This window comes from Macaca nemestrina, chromosome 19 (genome assembly GCF_043159975.1).
Source record: "Macaca nemestrina isolate mMacNem1 chromosome 19, mMacNem.hap1, whole genome shotgun sequence".
Classification (NCBI taxonomy): Eukaryota; Metazoa; Chordata; class Mammalia; order Primates; family Cercopithecidae; genus Macaca; species Macaca nemestrina.
In genome coordinates, this window is record NC_092143.1 from 69,287,892 (window position 1) to 69,304,653 (window position 16,762).

The 16,762-nt window shown below is 38.8% G+C and overlaps 1 protein-coding gene across 2 annotated transcripts in view; it reads left to right on the forward strand.

Annotated features, from left to right (window-relative positions):
- LOC105464895 (uncharacterized) overlaps positions 1-16,762 on the forward strand; it is a 488,640-nt gene that overhangs the window by 275,637 nt on the left and 196,241 nt on the right. For both annotated transcript variants that reach the window (XM_071085560.1, XM_071085561.1), the window contains one exon: positions 280-966. The gene's annotated coding sequence lies outside the window, so the exon portion shown is untranslated. The remainder of the gene's footprint in view (positions 1-279; positions 967-16,762) is intronic.

Sequence of the window (16,762 nt, forward strand, 5' to 3'; positions counted from 1 at the left end):
AGGCATGCACCACCACGCCCAGCTAATTTTCCTATTTTTAGTAAAGACAGGATTTCTCCGTGTTGGCCAGACTGGTCCTGAACTCCTGGCCTCAAGTGATTTGCCCACTTCAGCCTCCCAAAGTGCTGGGATTACAGGCATAAGCCACCATGCCCAACCCCTTTAAATCATCTCTAGATTACTTATAATGTCTAACACCATGTAAATGCTATGTAAATAGTTATTATACTATATTGTCTTTCTATCTGTAATTTTTTTCCAACTATTTTTGATCTGCAGATATGGAACCTGGGGAAACAGAGGGCCCGCTGTCCCTACAGCAGAGAGGATACAGCAACACAAGCCTTTACCCCTAAGAAGGAAGATGTCGCTTGATCACTGTGAGATGCTATGTGTTCCTTGAGATTGGTTTGTGGCCTCAGGTCACAGGGCAAAAGGATGAGAGGAACCTGGAGGTTTATTAGAGACAGGAGCGTAGGGGACCACAGTGGCCACTGTGAGTATTAACTGCAGCACGGCTTTCAGGGAGGAAATGGATGCCCTCCTTGCCCACATTCAGAGAGCAGCATTGCCTTCGGAGCTTACTAACTCCTGCCAATGCCAGCCAAATGTCTGGTAGCACTGTTGCCGCTGGAAAGGGACCCAGTGAACACTCTCCTTTTCTGAGTAATTTTATGACAAAGATGAACAATAGGTCAGATGGAAACCGAGATGCCGACTGTTAGAATCTTGGATGTGCAGTGAAAGTGGGCATCTTTACTTATACAAAATACTTGGACTGAGACTGACCCACCTGGCCTCAGGCAGTGCTGCACTTCTGCAGGTTGCTCTCTGTGGGGCCTGCCCTGGAAAACTAGCACAGAGGAGCACTTCACCCTGCAGATGGCTGGCTTCCGAGATGAAGAGGATGATAAGAAGATGCTGAGGTGTGTGTGTCCAGTTCCTCTCCCAGATTCGTCAACTCAGGTAATTCACTCTATTGCTGAAAAGTAAGGGGTAGGCTGAGAAGCCAGAAGTGCTTAGGGGAAAATTCTTCCTCATAGAAACCGGAGGAGTGGGAAAATACGTTTCTTTCTTATAATAAGTTTTCTTGGCACAGACACCAGAATTTTCATGAGTGACACCATCAGCAACAAGAATATTGTGGCTTTTGCAGGCAGCTTCAGGGGACTATAGCATAACAATGGAGAAGATAAATGTTTAAAGGATACTTGTTTTCCTCATCATTGTCGGTGTTTTCTAGCCTAAATGCCAGGAGTGGTTCCGATTACATTAGCCCATGAAAGTGATGCATGGGTGGGTTTGGGAGAAAGAGAATAAAGTTATGAAGAACAAGATAAATTCATATACAATCACGTATCATCAAAGAATGGTAATGCATTAGTTAGAGACATTTTTGGGAATACTCACAGCTTACAGTTTATAATCTAATGGAAAAGACAAAAGCCAACCAATGCAAGAGAAATGGCCATTTGTAAATATATAGTTTTGTTGTAGTGAGAGTTAAGTCAGTGATTTTGTTAGTGAGTGGGGTTAAAGGGAAAGTTGACAAAGAAAGTGAACCTTGATCTGTGATGATGAGGAGACGGGGAATGTGAGAACAGGAGCCTTGAGGTTCTGGTCGTATGGTGAAAACTCATAGAAATGAGCTAAATAGTCTCTCTGATGTCATCCAAGGTTGGATATGAAATATTATGATGTTGCTGCTGCTGCTGCTGTTGATGGAAGGAAGATAAATGTGACAGACGCCCACAAAGTTTTTGGCAAGAAATAAGATTCCATTTGGTATGATGCATTTCAAGGTGATGACCTTTAGCATCATTGCAGATGTGGCATGTTTTTGGCTCATTCCTAAACTATGGGGTTTGTGATCTATACAAATGTGGAAGGCATCAGGTTGAAATGCAATACAATATCTCTTGGCCAATGTAATCGACAAAGTGAAAATTGCAACAATTCCCCACATACACGTTGAAAAGCAGAAACACCACCCAAAATATGAGAAAGTGGTTTCTCAAAAAAAAAAAAAAAAAAATGAGGAAAGCATCTAAACATAGGATAAAGGCCCTTTATACTGCTACTGCTCTTTTCAGCCTGATATCAAATGCATCATTTCTTTGATGTGGTTAGAGAAGTACTTATGTCCTTATTCACTAAAGTCAGTCTTCTTTGGGATTGATCCCAAAGTGTCAATGAGATGTGCCCCCACCAACCCTCTCCGCAGGTTCTCCTACTGTCTTTTTAATTCCTCCTATTATTACCCCAGTAAAGACCTTAGGACATGTGCTTGGTTTCTTGCTTTTAGCTTCTGTTCTTTTCAATTTATCTAACTTGAGCCTCCTGATTGGTATTCCTACAATACTTTCCTTCCTTCCTCCCTTCCTCCTTCCCTTCCTCCTCCCTCCTGCCTCCTTCCCTTCCTTCCTCCCCTCCCTCCCTCCTTCCCTCCCTCCCTCCCTTCCTTCCTTCCTTCCCTCCCTGCCTCCTTCCCTTCCTTCCTCCCCTCCCTCCCTCCCTCCCATCCTTCCTCCCTCCCTCCCTCCCTCCCTCCCTTCCTTCCTTCCTTCCTTCCTTCCTTCCTTCCCTCCCTCCCTCGCTCCCTCCCTCCTTCCCTCCCTCCTTCCCTCCCTCCCTCCCTCCCTCCTTCTCTCTTTTCCCTTTATCTCTCTCTCTCTCTCTCTTTCTTTTTTTTTTTTGAGATAGGGTCTGGCTCTGTTGCCCAGACTGGAATGCAGTGGCACGATCATGGCTCACTATAGTCTCTGCCTCCTGGGCTCAAGTGATCCTCCCACCTCAGCCTCTTGAGTATCTGGGACCACAAGTACATGCCACCACACCTACCTAATTTTTGTATATTTTGCAGAGATGAGGTCTTACCATGTTGCCCAGGCTGGTCTCGAACTTCCAGGCTCAAGCAATCCTCCTGACTTGGTCTGCCAAAGTGCTGGGATTACAGGTGTGAGTGAGCCATGTACCTGGCCATTTGTTTGTATCAGTTGTCAATCTAAATTTTAAAATGGCTCTCCATTCTCTATAAGATGAAATCAAATTCATTTACCCAATATTCACTATGATGTATAAGACAGACCTATTTTTTAACTTCAGTTCTCCCATTTCATCACACAAATTCTTCAGTAAGCCACACTGACTCATTGTTTCCCCAAACAGCTCTTTGAACTTTCCACCCACTAGGTCTCTGCTCATCCTAGTTTCCCTTATCCCTTTCCTCTCACCACCTAAGTCCTTTCTGTAAGTATGAGTTCAGCTAAAATCCACATTCTGCATGAAATTTTGCCCAAACACTGTAGTCAGGATTTTAAAAAATTGTGCCAGTCATGTCATTCACCATATTTCAAGTGTATTGATGATTTTTTGGATCTTGTTAATACATCTTACTCTTCAAAAACATTCTTGAGGGCAGAGACCTTTTCCTGTCCTTCCTATATCTAGCAAAATTATTTTACATTATAGATTCCAATGATGAAGGAAGCATTTCAGAAGAGGGGAGAGGAGAAGGAATGTGCCGCAGAGGTGAGCATGTGGACTTCTGAGGCAGTAAGCACTTTTATTTGTTTATTTATATATTTATTTATTTTTGAGACCGAGTCTCACTCTGTCACCCAGGCTGGAGTACAATGGTGCTATCTCAGCTCACTACAACCTTTGCCTCCTGGGTTCCAGTGATTCTCCTGCCTCAGCCTTCTGAGTAGCTGGGATTACAGGCGCACATCACCATGCCCTGGTAATTTTTGTATTTTTAGTAGAGACGGGGTTTCACCATATTGGCCAGGCTGGTCTTGAACTCCTGACCTCAAGTGATCTGCCTGCTTCGGCCTCCTAAAGTGCTAGGATTACAGGCTTGAGCTACCTTGTCCGGCCCAGGAAGCATTTTTAAACTAAATAATAATGACAACAACATCAACTATTGAGGGATGCAGCTAAAGTTCACTTAGAGGGAACTTATAGCCTAAAATAAATACATTAGAAAGCAAAAAAGGCCAAAAACCAGTGGCTTTCTATTTCTTGAAGTTAGTAAAATAATCATAAATTAAAATCAAAAAATAGGAAGAATAAAATTATAAAGAAAAGAAAATAAATCAGTAAAAGAGAAAACAAACAAAATAAGGAACTTCCAAAAACTTAAAATTTCTTTATTGAAAAGACTAATAAAATTGGTAAAGCCATGGCAGGAATGAATGGGAAAAAGAAGGCAAAATAGTTGGTATCAGGCATGAAAAAAGATGACATCACTATAGATCCTATAGTCAATACAAAAAATAAGGTATTACAAAAATCTTTATGCCAGCAAATTTGAAAATTAAATAAAATGGATAGATGAATAGGTTCCTAAAGAAAACATAGTCATGAGAAAATTAGAAAAATTTTCTTCTTTGTAACTATTAGTTAAATAGAACTCATAATGTAAAATTATCCCACAAAGAGAACTCTAATCCAGATAGTTTTGCTGATGAATTCTACCAAACATAAAGGCAGAAATCCTATTGATCTTATGTAAACTTCTCTAAAGAATATAAAAAGAGCAAAGAAGATTCCAATTATTTCATGAACCAGTATAACTTTATTTTCCCTTTATTTCTTTTAAAATCTTGAAATAATATCAAACTCACAGAAAAGTTGCAAAACTGACGTAGAAGTTTACACATACTCTTTGTCTTTTCCTAAAGTTGACAACTTGCATGACCATAGTACAATTTTTTTAAAACAAGTAGATTAACATTGGACAATACTGTTAACTAAGCCACAACCATTATTAGAATTTTGCCAGTTTGACCTCTAAGGTTCTTTTCATTTCTGGGATCCAATCCAGGATTCCCACATTGCATTTAGTTTTTGCATCTCCTTAGTCTCATCCAATCTGTGGCAGTTCTTCAGTTTTTGCTTGTCATTTATAAACTTGACACTTTTGATGATTAGTGGTCAGGTATTTTGTAGGATGTCTTTCAATTTAATTTGTCTGATGTTTTTTCATGATTCCATGGGGTTCTGCATTTTTGGCGAGAATGTATTACAGATGTGATACCGCAACATCAGGAGGTGCCTGATGTTGATACAGCTTATTACTGATGATGGTAACCTTGATCACTTAGTTACAGTGGTGTCTGCCAGGTTTCCCTGTCAGAAAAATTTCCTATTTTTTCCCTTTGTTGTTGGTGGATATCTTATGGGAGATATTTTGAGACTATAAAAATACCTTGATTCTCCTCAAACTTTGTTCATTGGTCAAATGATGTTTAAGATGTCTACACAGAAAATTATAAACCATAATTGAGATCATTTAAAGAATGCATCAAAAGACTCACAATTTTAAAGATGTCAGTTATTCCTCTCAATTGGTCTATAGATTCAATCTCAGTTAAAATTCCTTACAGATTTTTTTTGGTGTAAATTGATAAGCTGATTTTCATATTTAGATGGAAAAACAAAGGCCAAGAATAGCTAAGTTGCTCTTGAAGAAGATGAATAAGTAGTAGAACTTGTTTTACTGGCTATAAAGACACATTCTAAAGCTAGAATAATTTACACAGTGTGGTAATAATGCCATGAGAGATAAATAAATGGCGCAGAGTAGAAGGCACAGACTGATTTATTCATAGAGACAGATTTATTCATTTATGACTTAATTTTTGACAAAGATCAACTTTTCAGTGAGTGGTGGTAGATCAATTTTATGACCATTTGGAATAAATGAAACTGAACTCCTGCCTCATATTGGACATGAAAATTAATTCCAGGTAACTTACAAATCTGTGTGTGAAAGGCAAAAACAATAAAGCTTCCAAAAGATAATATAGGACTGTTTCTTCATGTCTTAGGGGGTAGAGAAAGATTTATTAAACAGAATTGAAAAGCACTAACTGTAGAGGAAAAGATTGATAAATTGGATCACTTTAATAGGAAGAACCTCTCTTCATTTACAGACACCCCTAAAAAGAGAGTAAAAGCAATCTACAGTATTGGATAACATATTTGCAATGCATGTACTACTGGTGGGAGTGGAAAATGGCATAAAGACTTTAGGAAATGGCTCAGTATTTTCTATTAAAGTTCAACATATGAATACGCTATGGCCCAGCAATGCTGTTCTTAGTTACATACTCAACAGAAATGTATATGCACTAATAAATAGGTATAAAAATACTCAGAATAGTATTATTCACAATAAACCTACCCTAGAAACACCCCAATTAACAATCAGCACTAAAACTGGTAAATTAATTGTACTACATTCATACAATATATGAAATGGCAGAGAAAAAAAGAAAACAAACTATAGCTATATGCAACAATACGAATCTCACAGACTTACTATTGCATGGCCTCAAGACCAGGAGCCCATGAGGACAATCTGTTACTTGTATTTTTCTCTCACTGTCTCTGACCTTGATGGTGCTGGTGACCTGCAGAAGTTGCTACACCCTTTGCCATGGAGCTGCACAGACACCTGGGCTAGCACTGGGCGCAGCTGACGGAGGAGGTTTGGTGGGAACTGAAGCAGCTGAGGCGGCTGCTGTCCCAGGCCAACCTGGGGAGCCAGCAGTGTCAATGTGCATGGGCTGGAGTTGTACCTGGTGTCTTGCAGTGACTTTCATAGCTGAACGGCTACTGTTTTATTCCTGCCTTCCAAATCCTGAGCAGATTTCTCTTGTGACCAAACTTAACTGGATCATAATGGAATTCTGGGAAATGTAGTTCTCGATTAGCTAATTTGACTTAGTTCAAGTCATCGTAAGAGTGATTTTTCAGAGAAGAGGGCAAGAGAGAGACTGAAAGAAGACTTTAAGGGGCATCTGGCCTGAGTGGTGGTTACATGGAGGGCACTTCGTGAACATTCATTTGGTGGAAAGTTTAGGTTTTGTACATTTCTAATTACTCATATATTACGCCCCACCCCAGCAACACTCAGAAAAGGTTAGGGAAAAAAAAAAAAAAAAGAGCGTAGGTTTTGAAGTCAAAGGCATAGCTCTAATGACTGATCCTGCTAATTTCTAACTGTAAGACTTTGAAAAAATTATGTAATTTTATTCTTAGTAATGTGGGGATAATAATGCTTTTTACCTCATAGGCTTTGTGAGCATTAAATTACATGATTATATTAGCACTGTCTGGCGTATAAAAAGCATACGAAAAAATTTGATTTATTGTTCTAAACATATTACTAGATATTGTGGCAATATATTTTACAATATATTTATAATATGTTTTACATATATAGGTATAATGATATATGATAACAAGAATAGCTAACTTTTTGACCACTTACTGTGTTTCAGGCACTATTATAAGCAAATTTTCATTTATTCACTCACTGAAACTCCATAATAATCCTTTGAGATGGATTCTATCATTACCTCATCAAAGAGATGAGTAAATTGAGTCTAAAGAGGTTACCTCACTGTCCCAAGGTCACACAGCTCTTCAATAGTGGGGCCAAGGATTCAAACCCAGGGCACATATGTGTAGGGAGGGATGTCTGAGCAGGTGGATATTGTCATGTAAGCAATGTGCGTTAGTCAGAACTGTTTTGATTGAAACTCATAGAAACCCAAGTCCACCTACTAGCTTAGGCCAAGTGGGTCTTTTAGAGGAGAATTATTGAAATATTTCACATAATTATGGGAAAGACAAGGACGTAGTGAGACCCAGGGTCCACTGGAACCAAGATATCAAAGCCCCTAGGCCTCTCTTTCATGTGTCTTTTTTTCTGCTTGTCTCTATGTTGTTGCCTTAAATACTGCCTACTGCAAATAAGCTTTCTCCGTGTAGCAGAAACCATAGTAGGTAGGCAGCTGCTCCTGGGTCTGCATCCTGTGTTTCCAACTCCCACAGAGAGGCTGCCTCTCTTCCTTTACTTCTAGACAAAAATATGGGGAAAGGGTTGGGTTGTCCATCAATGTGTCTATGGCAAGAGGAGCAGAGCAGACTCTTATAAACAGATTCTTTAATCTTATAAAGAATCTTATAAAATCTGCTCCTCTTGCCATAGAGGAGCAGAATCTATTAAGTCTTATAAACACGTTGTCTGTGTATGGGATTATTCCCAGAGAAGGAGGAAGCCATCATGAGTTATAGGGCCACAAAGATTGGTGTCCACCATGCCTGATATGGAAAAGAAAGCCAAGTAACAAAATGTGTGGGTTGCCCTGGTATGAAGCCTGTATCTCCGGGAAAAGTGTCATTCTTTATCCATGTTCCAGGACTTTCATTTTAATGATTATATTTCCTGGTAGACAAAGATAGGAGGATCAGCCAGATCAAGAGTGAAAGACAGACTGTAGCTGTATTACTTCGCTGAATCATTATTCTAATGCAGGATATCTAATAAGCAAAGGAAAAGAACAGATACTAAGGAGTCAACAATCATTCTGGAAAATAGATTTTGAAAACAGATGTGCCCATAAACTGCAGAAACTCTTCCTTTCCAGTTATTCATAATGTATAGCATCTCTGAAAATTGAGGCAGGTAGTATAACAACCTGTAACCATTCTCAGACACTTTACAAAGTGATTTTCCAAAACTATTTAGAGAACATGTAGAAACTAATCTTTAGATTAAAGGCTTTTTTTGTGTGTGTGGCTAAAATATCAGTTTCCTGAAACTTTAAGGTTCAACGGGAAAAGAATGCAGTTTGGGTTACGGGTCAAGTTTGGGGTGTCTGATGAATGAAGAGAAAATGAGATCACAGTGAAGCATACTTAATTCAGGAAAAAATGTGCCTCGTTTCCCAGAATATTTGCTAGGGAAAGGTGGAAGGAAAGGGGGGAACTCCCCATGCAAAATCCTGCTGGCTTACACTTGATATCCTATTACCATGCCTAAAAGATGATTTATAACACTGACATTTAATATCAGAAATTTACTTGTAATCAACCTTTGATGATTCAAGGCAAAAAGGGGAAAAGATATAATTTTAAAATTATTCCTACTTGGCCTTGAATCTGGTCTGTAATTTGACACAAATGTTAGCTTGCCCTGTGTGATATTCTGCATTTTGGTGAAGTTCAAATTTATCTAGGTGATCCATTTATATCAGTATGAACAAGCTACTTTATTCTTTTGATAGCTGAAGAGTATTCCAGAGTATCTGAATATGTGGATTATTATAATTAACCAAGGACCTGTTGGGCATTTTGTTTATGTTCAATCTTTTGCTATAACGAGCAATACTGACACATTATATTTGCCATGTACACATTCTATTTTGCCCATTTTATATTTAGCACATAAATTCATAGAAATAGAGTTGCTTTATCAAAGTGTATATGCATTTTTAGTTTTAGTAAATTGCTCCTCTCAGAGATTTTATCAATGGACATCTACTCCAGTATCATGTATGCATACCATGATTAACATAACATGTTATCAGATTTATCATTGTCCATCTGCTAGGTTAAAAAAAGATATCTCAGGGTGAATTTTCATCTCTTTGCTTATGAGTGAGGTTGAACATATTTTCATGTGTTTAAGAGCAATTTGAATTTCTGTTCTATGAACTGTTTATGTGCAACTTCTGTCCAATTTTCTGTTAGGTTCTTTTTTATTGATTTATAGGAGTTCTTTATATATTAAAGATATTAACTTTACGCAATGAAATGAGTTGAAGTTAAAAAATATACAGTTTGTGATTTATGTTTTGATTTAGTTTATGGTATTCTTTTACCATGCATATTTTAAAATTTTTATGGAGTTAGATTTATCAATATCTTCTTTTATGGTTTCCTCACTCAAAGGTTATAAAATATTCCTCCACAGTTTACACTAATTTTGTTATGGTTTCATTTCTTTACATTTAAATCTTTGATCCATCTGGAATTAATTTTGTTGTAGTGCCTTATGGTGGTATCCAATTTACTTAATTTCCAATTCTAATCCAGTTATTTAAATAATATGTGTTGAATAAGCAATTTCCCCACTGATATAAAATGGCATTTATAATAGATTAACACCCTATGTTTGCTGTAATCTATTGCTAGATTTTCTTTAATATTTCTATGATATTTTCTGTTATATTTCATTGTTCTATCTATACATGATTCAGAATCATGATGAAGTAGGCAGAAAAATGTCCTTCCCCTCATCCCTCCACCCCCAAGATGTCCACATCCTAATCCCTGGTACCTATACATGTGTTTCTTTACATAGCAAAAGGGATTTTGCAGATTTGATTAAACTTGAAACCTTGAGATGGAGGGATTTTCTTAGATTATCTGGATAGGCAAAATCTAATCATATGGGCATAAAATTAGAGACACATTTCCATCTGTGTTTAGAGTAAGATGGAAACAGGACTACGGAAAAATTTTAGAGAAATGCAACATTGCTGACTTCAAAGACGATGGGATGAGGCTGTAAGCCTAGGAAAACAATGGCTTTTAGGAGATGGAAGAGGCGAAGCATCAGATTCTCCTTTAGATCCTCCACAAAGGAACACACCCCTGCCCACACCTTGACATTAGCCCAGCGAGGCCCATTTCGGACTCCTGACCTCCAGAACTATAAGCTAATAAATTGGTATGGTTCGAGTTTGTGGTAATTTGTTGCAGAAGCCATAGGAAACTAATATATGTGCTATTTGAATAATGTGTTAATATCAGGTAGAGCTAGTCCACTCCTGCCCTTTAACTTTTGAAATTTCCCTCTGACTTGTCCTGATGATTCTTGTTTATTTTCCATTTGAATTCTAGATTGACCTATCTAGTCTCCTTCTGCTTTTCTCAAAACCTGTTGGCATTTGAATTTAAATTTTATAGAATATGTGTATTGATTTAAGGAAATGCTTTATGATTTTGCACCCTCTAGTCCAAAAACTTCGTAGGCCTTTTTGTTTTGTTCTGTTCAGGTTTTCTTTTTCCTTTCCTCCTCAATAGTTTTATAAACATATTATTATGTAGATATTACCACTTTTCTTTCTAAGATTATTCGTCGACATTTTCCTTTTTCTTTTTTTTTTATTTATCTATCTATTTATTTATTATTATACTTTAAGTTCTAGGGTACATGTGCACAACGTGCAGGTTTGTTACATATGTATACATGTGCCATGTTGGTGTGCTGTACCCATTAACTCGTCATTTACATTAGGTATATCTCCTAATGCTATCCCTCCCCACTCCCCCGACCCCACAACAGGCCCTGGTGTGTGATGTTCCCCTTCCTGTGTCCAAGTGTTCTCATTGTTCAATTCCCACCTATGAGTGAGAACATGTGGTGTTTGGTTTTCTGTTCTTATGATAGTTTGCTGAGAAGGATGGTTTCCAGCTGCATCCATGTCCCTACAAAGGACATGAACTCATCCTTTATTATGGCTGCATAGTATTCCATGGTGTATATGTGCCACATTTTCTTAATCCAGTCTGTCATTGATGGACATTTGGGTTGGTTCCAAGTCTTTGCTATTGGGAATAGTGCCACAATAAACATACGTGGGCATGTGTCTTTATAGCAGCATGATTTAGAATCCTTTGGGTATGTACCCAGTAACGGGATGACTGGGTCAAATGGTATTTCTAGTTCTAGATCCTTGAGGAATAGCCACACTGTCTTCCACAATGGTTGAACTAGTTTACAATCCCACCAACAGTGTAAAAGAGTTCCTCTTTCTCCACATCCTCCCCAGCACCTGTTGTTTCCTGACTTTTTAATGATCGCCATTCTAACTGGTGTGAGATGGTATCTCATTATGGTTTTGATTTGCATTTCTCTGATGGCCAGTGATGATGAGCATTTTTTCATGTGTCTGTCGGCTGCATAAATGGGGTCATTTGTTTTTTTCTTGTATATTTGTTTGAGTTCTTTGTAGGTTCTGGATATTAGCCCTTTGTCAGATGAGTAGATTGCAAAAATTTTCTCCCATTCTGTAGGTTGCCTGTTCACTCTGATGGTAGTTTCTTTTGCTGTGCAGAAGCTCTTTAGTTTAATTAGATTCCATTTGTCAATTTTGGCTTTTGTTGCCATTGCTTTTGGTGTTTTAGTCATGAAGTCCTTGCCCATGCCTATGTCCTGAATGGTGTTGCCTAGGTTTTCTTCTAGGTTTTTTATGGTTTTAGGTCTAACATTTAAGTCTCTAATCCATCTTGTATTAATTTTTATATAAGATGTAAGGAAGGGATCCAGTTTCAGCTTTCTAAATATGGCAAGCCAGTTTTCCTAGCACCATTTATTAAATAGGGAATCCTTCCCCCATTTCTTGTTTTTGTCAGGTTTGTCAAAGATCAGATGATTGTAGATGTGTGATATTATTTCTGAGGCCTCTGTTCTGTTCCATTGGTCTATATCTGTTTTGGTACCAGTACCATGCTGTTTCATGCTGTTTTGGTTACTGTAGCCTTGTAGTATATTCGAAGTCAGGTAACATGATGTCTCCAGCTTTGTTCTTTTGGCTTAGGATTGTCTTGGCAATGTGGGCTCCTTTTTGGTTCCATATGAACTTTAAATTAGTTTTTTCCAATTCTGTGAAGAAAGTCATTGGTAGCTTGATGGGGATGGCATTGAATCTATAAATTACCTTAGGCAGTATGGCCATTTTCATGATATTGATTCTTCCTATCCATGAGCTTGGAATGTTCTTCCATTTGTTCATGTCCTCTTTTATTTCATTGAGCAGTGGTTTGTAGTTCTCCTTGAAGAGGTCTTTCACATTCCTTGTGAGTTGGATTCCTAGGTATTTTATTCTATTTGAAGCAATTGTGAATGGGAGTTCACTCATGATTTGGCTCTCTCTTTGTCTGTTATTGGTGTATAAGAATGCTTGTGATTTTTGCACATTGATTTTGTATCCTGAGACTTTGCTGAAGCTGCTTATCAGCTTAAGGAGATTTTGGGCTGAGACGATGGGGTTTTCTAAATATACAATCATGTCATCTGCGAACAGGGACAATTTGACTTCCTCTTTTCCTAATTGAATACCCTTTATTTCTTTCTGCTGCCTGATTGCTCTGGCCAGAACTTCCAACACTATGTTGAATAGGAGTGGTGAGAGAGGGCATCTCTGTCTTGTGCCAGTTTTCAAAGGGAATGCTTCCAGTTTTTGACCATTCAGAAACTGTGGGTTTGTCATAAATAGCTCTTATTATTTTGAGATACATTCCATCAATATCGAATTTATTGAGAGTTTTTAGCATGAAGGGCTGTTGAATTTTGTCAAAGGCCTTTTCTGCATCTATTGAGATAATCATGTGGTTTTTGTCTTTGGTTCTGTTTATATGATGGATTACATTTATTGATTTGCGTATGTTGAACTAGCCTTGCATCCCAGGGATGAAGCCCACTTGATCATGGTGGATATGCTTTTTGATGTGCTGCTAGATTCTGTTTCCCAGTATTTTATTGAGGATTTTTGCATTAATGTTCATAAGGGATATTTGTCTAAAATTCTCTTTTTTTGTTGTGTCTGCCAGGCTTTAGTATCAGGATGATGTTGGCCTCATAAAATCAGTTAGGGAGGATTCCCTCTTTTACTATTGATTGGAATAGTTTCAGAAGGAATGGTACCAGCTCCTCCTTTTACCTCTGGTAGTATTTGGCTGTGAATCCGTCTGGTCCTGGACGTTTTTTGGTTGGTAGGCTATTAATTATTGTCTCAATTTCAGAGCCTGTTATTGGTGTATTCAGGGATTCAACTTCTTCCCGGTTTAGTCTTGGGAGAGTGTATGTGTCCAGGAATGTATCCATTTCTTCTAGATTTTCTAGTTTATTTGCATACAGGTATTTATAGTATTCTCTGATGGTAGTTTGCATTTCTGTGGGATCGGTGTTGATAGCCCCTTTATCATTTTTTATTGTGTCTATATGATTCTTCTCTCTTTTCTTCCTTATTAGTCTTGCTGGTGGTCTATCAATTTTGTTGATCTTTTCAAAAAACCAGCTCTTGGATTCATTGATTTTTTGAAGGGTTTTTTGTGTCTCTATCTCCTTCAGTTCTGCTCTGATCTTAGTTATTTCTTGTCTTCTGCTAGTTTTTGAATGTGCTTGCTGTTTCTTCTCTGGTTCTTTTAACTGTGATGTTAGGGTATCAATTTTAGATCTTTCCTGCTTTCTCTTGTGGGCATTTAGTGCTATAAATTTCCCTCTACACACTGCTTTAAATGTGTCCCAGAGATTCTGGTATGTTGTATCTTTGTTCTCATTGGTTTCAAAGAACATCTTTATTTCTGCCTTCATTTCGGTGTGTACCCAGTAGTCATTCAGGAGCAGGTTGTACAGTTTCCATGTATTTGAGTGGTTTTGAGTGAGTTTCTTAATCCTGAGTTCTCGTTTGATTGCACTGTGGTCTGAGAGACGGTTTGTTATAATTTCTGTTCTTTTACATTTGCTGAGGAGTGCTTTATTTCCAACTATGTTGTCAATTTTGGAATAAATGTGATGTGGTGCTGAGAAGAATGTATATTCTGTTGATTTGGGGTGGAGAGTTCTGTAGATGTCTGTTAGGTCTGCTTGGTGCAGAGCTGAGTTCAAGTCCTGGATATCCTTGTTAACTTTCTGTTGCATTGATCTGTCTAATATTGACAGTGGGGTGTTAAAGTCTCCCATTATTATTGTGTGGGAGTCTAAGTCTCTCTGTAAGTCTCTAAGGACTTGCTTTATGAATCGGGTGCTCCTGTATTGGGTGCATATGTATTTAGGATAGTTAGCTCTTCTTGTTGAATTGATCCCTTTACCATTATGTAATGGCCTTGTGTCCTTTGATCTTTGTTGGTTTAAATTCTGTTTTATCAGAGACTAAGCTTGCAACCCCTGCCTTTTTTTGTTTTCCATTTGCTTGGTAGATCTTCCTCCATCCCTTTATTTTGAGCCCATGTGTGTCTCTGCATGTGAGATGGGTCTCCTGAATACAGCAAACTGATGGGTCTTGACTCTTTATCCAATTTGCCAGTCTGTGTCTTTCAGTTGGAGCATTTAGCCCATTTACATTTAACGTTAATATTGTTATGTGTTGTTTTGATCCTGTCATTATGATATTAGCTGGTTATTCTGCTCGTTAGTTGATGCAGTTTCTTCCTCGCATTGATGGTCTTTACATTTGGCATATTTTTACAGTGGCTGGTACCAGTTGTTTCTTTCCAGGTTTATTGCTTCCTTCAGGAGCTCTTGGAGGGCAGGCCTGGTGGTGACAAAATCTCTCAGCATTTGCTCGTCTGTAAAGGCTTTTATTTCTCCTTCACTTATGAAACTTAGTTTGGCTGGATATGAAATTCTGGGTTGAAAATTCTTTTCTTTAAGACTGTTGAGTATTGTCCCCCACTCTCTTCTGGCTTGTAGAGTTTCTGCCGAGAGATCTGCTGTTAGTCTGATAAGCTTCCCTTTGTGGGTAACCTGACCTTTCTCTCTGGGTGCCCTTAACATTTTTTCCTTCATTTCAACTTTGGTGAATCTGACAATTATGTGTCTTGGATTTGCTCTTCTTGAGGAGTACCTTTGTGGCGTTCTCTGTATTTCCTGAATTTGAATGTTGGCCTGCCTCACTAGGTTGGGGAAGTTCTGCTGGATAATATCCTGAAGAGTGATTTCCAACTTGGTTCCATTCTCCCCGTCACTTTCAGGTACACCAATCAGACGTAGATTTGGTCTTTTCACATAGTCCCATATTTCTTGGAGGCTTTGTTTGTTTCTTTTTACTCTTTTTTTCTCTAAACTTCTCTTCTCGCTTCATTTCATTCATTTCATCTTCAATCACTGATACTCTTTCTTCCAGTTGATTGAATCAGTTACTGAAGCTTGTGCATTCATCATGTAGTTCTTGTGCCATGGTTTGCAGCTCCATCAGGTCATTTAAGGACTTCTCTACATTGGCTATTCTAGTTAGTCATTCATCTAATCTTTTTTCAAGATTTTTAGCTTCTTTGTGATGGGTTTGAACTTCCTCCTTTAGCTTGGAGAAGTTTGATCGTCTGAAGCCTTCTTCTCTCAACTCGTCAAAGTCATTCTCCATCCAGCTTTGTTCCATTGCTGGTGAGGAGCTGTGTTCCTTTGTTCCTTTGGAGGTGGGGAGGCGCTCTGATTTTTAAAATTTTCAGTTTTTCTGCTCTGTTTTTTCCCCATCTTTGTGGTTTTATCTACCTTTGGTCTTTGGTGATGGTGACATACAGATGGGGTTTTGGTGTGAATGTCCTTTCTTTTTGTTAGTTTTCCTTCTAACAGTCAGGACCCTCAGCTGCAGGTCTGTTGGAGATTGCTTGAGGTCCACTCCAGACCCTGTTTGCCTGGTTATCAGCAGCAGAGGCTGCAGAAGAGTGAATATTGCTGAACAGCAAATGTTGCTGCCTGATTGTTCCTCTGGAAGCTTCATCTCAGAGGAGTTCCCCGCCATATGATGTATCAGTCTGCCCCTACTAGGGGGTGCCTCCCAGTTAGGCTACTCAGGGGTCAGGGACCCACTTGAGGAGGCAGTCTGTCTGTCCTCAGATCTCAAACTCCGTGCTGGGAGAACCACTACTCTCTTCAAAGCTGTCAGACATGGACGTTTAAATCTGCAGAGGTTTCTGCTGCCTTTAGTTTGGCTACGCCCTGTCCCCAGAGCTGGAGTCTACAGAGGCAGGCAGGCCTCTTTGAGCTGTGATGGGCTCCACCCAGTTCGAGCTTCCCAGCAGCTTTGTTTACCTACTCAAGCCTCAGCAATGGCGGGCGCCCCTCCCCCAGGCTCGCTGCCGCCTTGCAGTTAGATCTCAGACTGTTGTAGTAGCAATAAGGGAGGCTTCTTGGGCGTGGGACCCTCTGAGCTGGGTGTGGGATATAATCCCCTGGTGT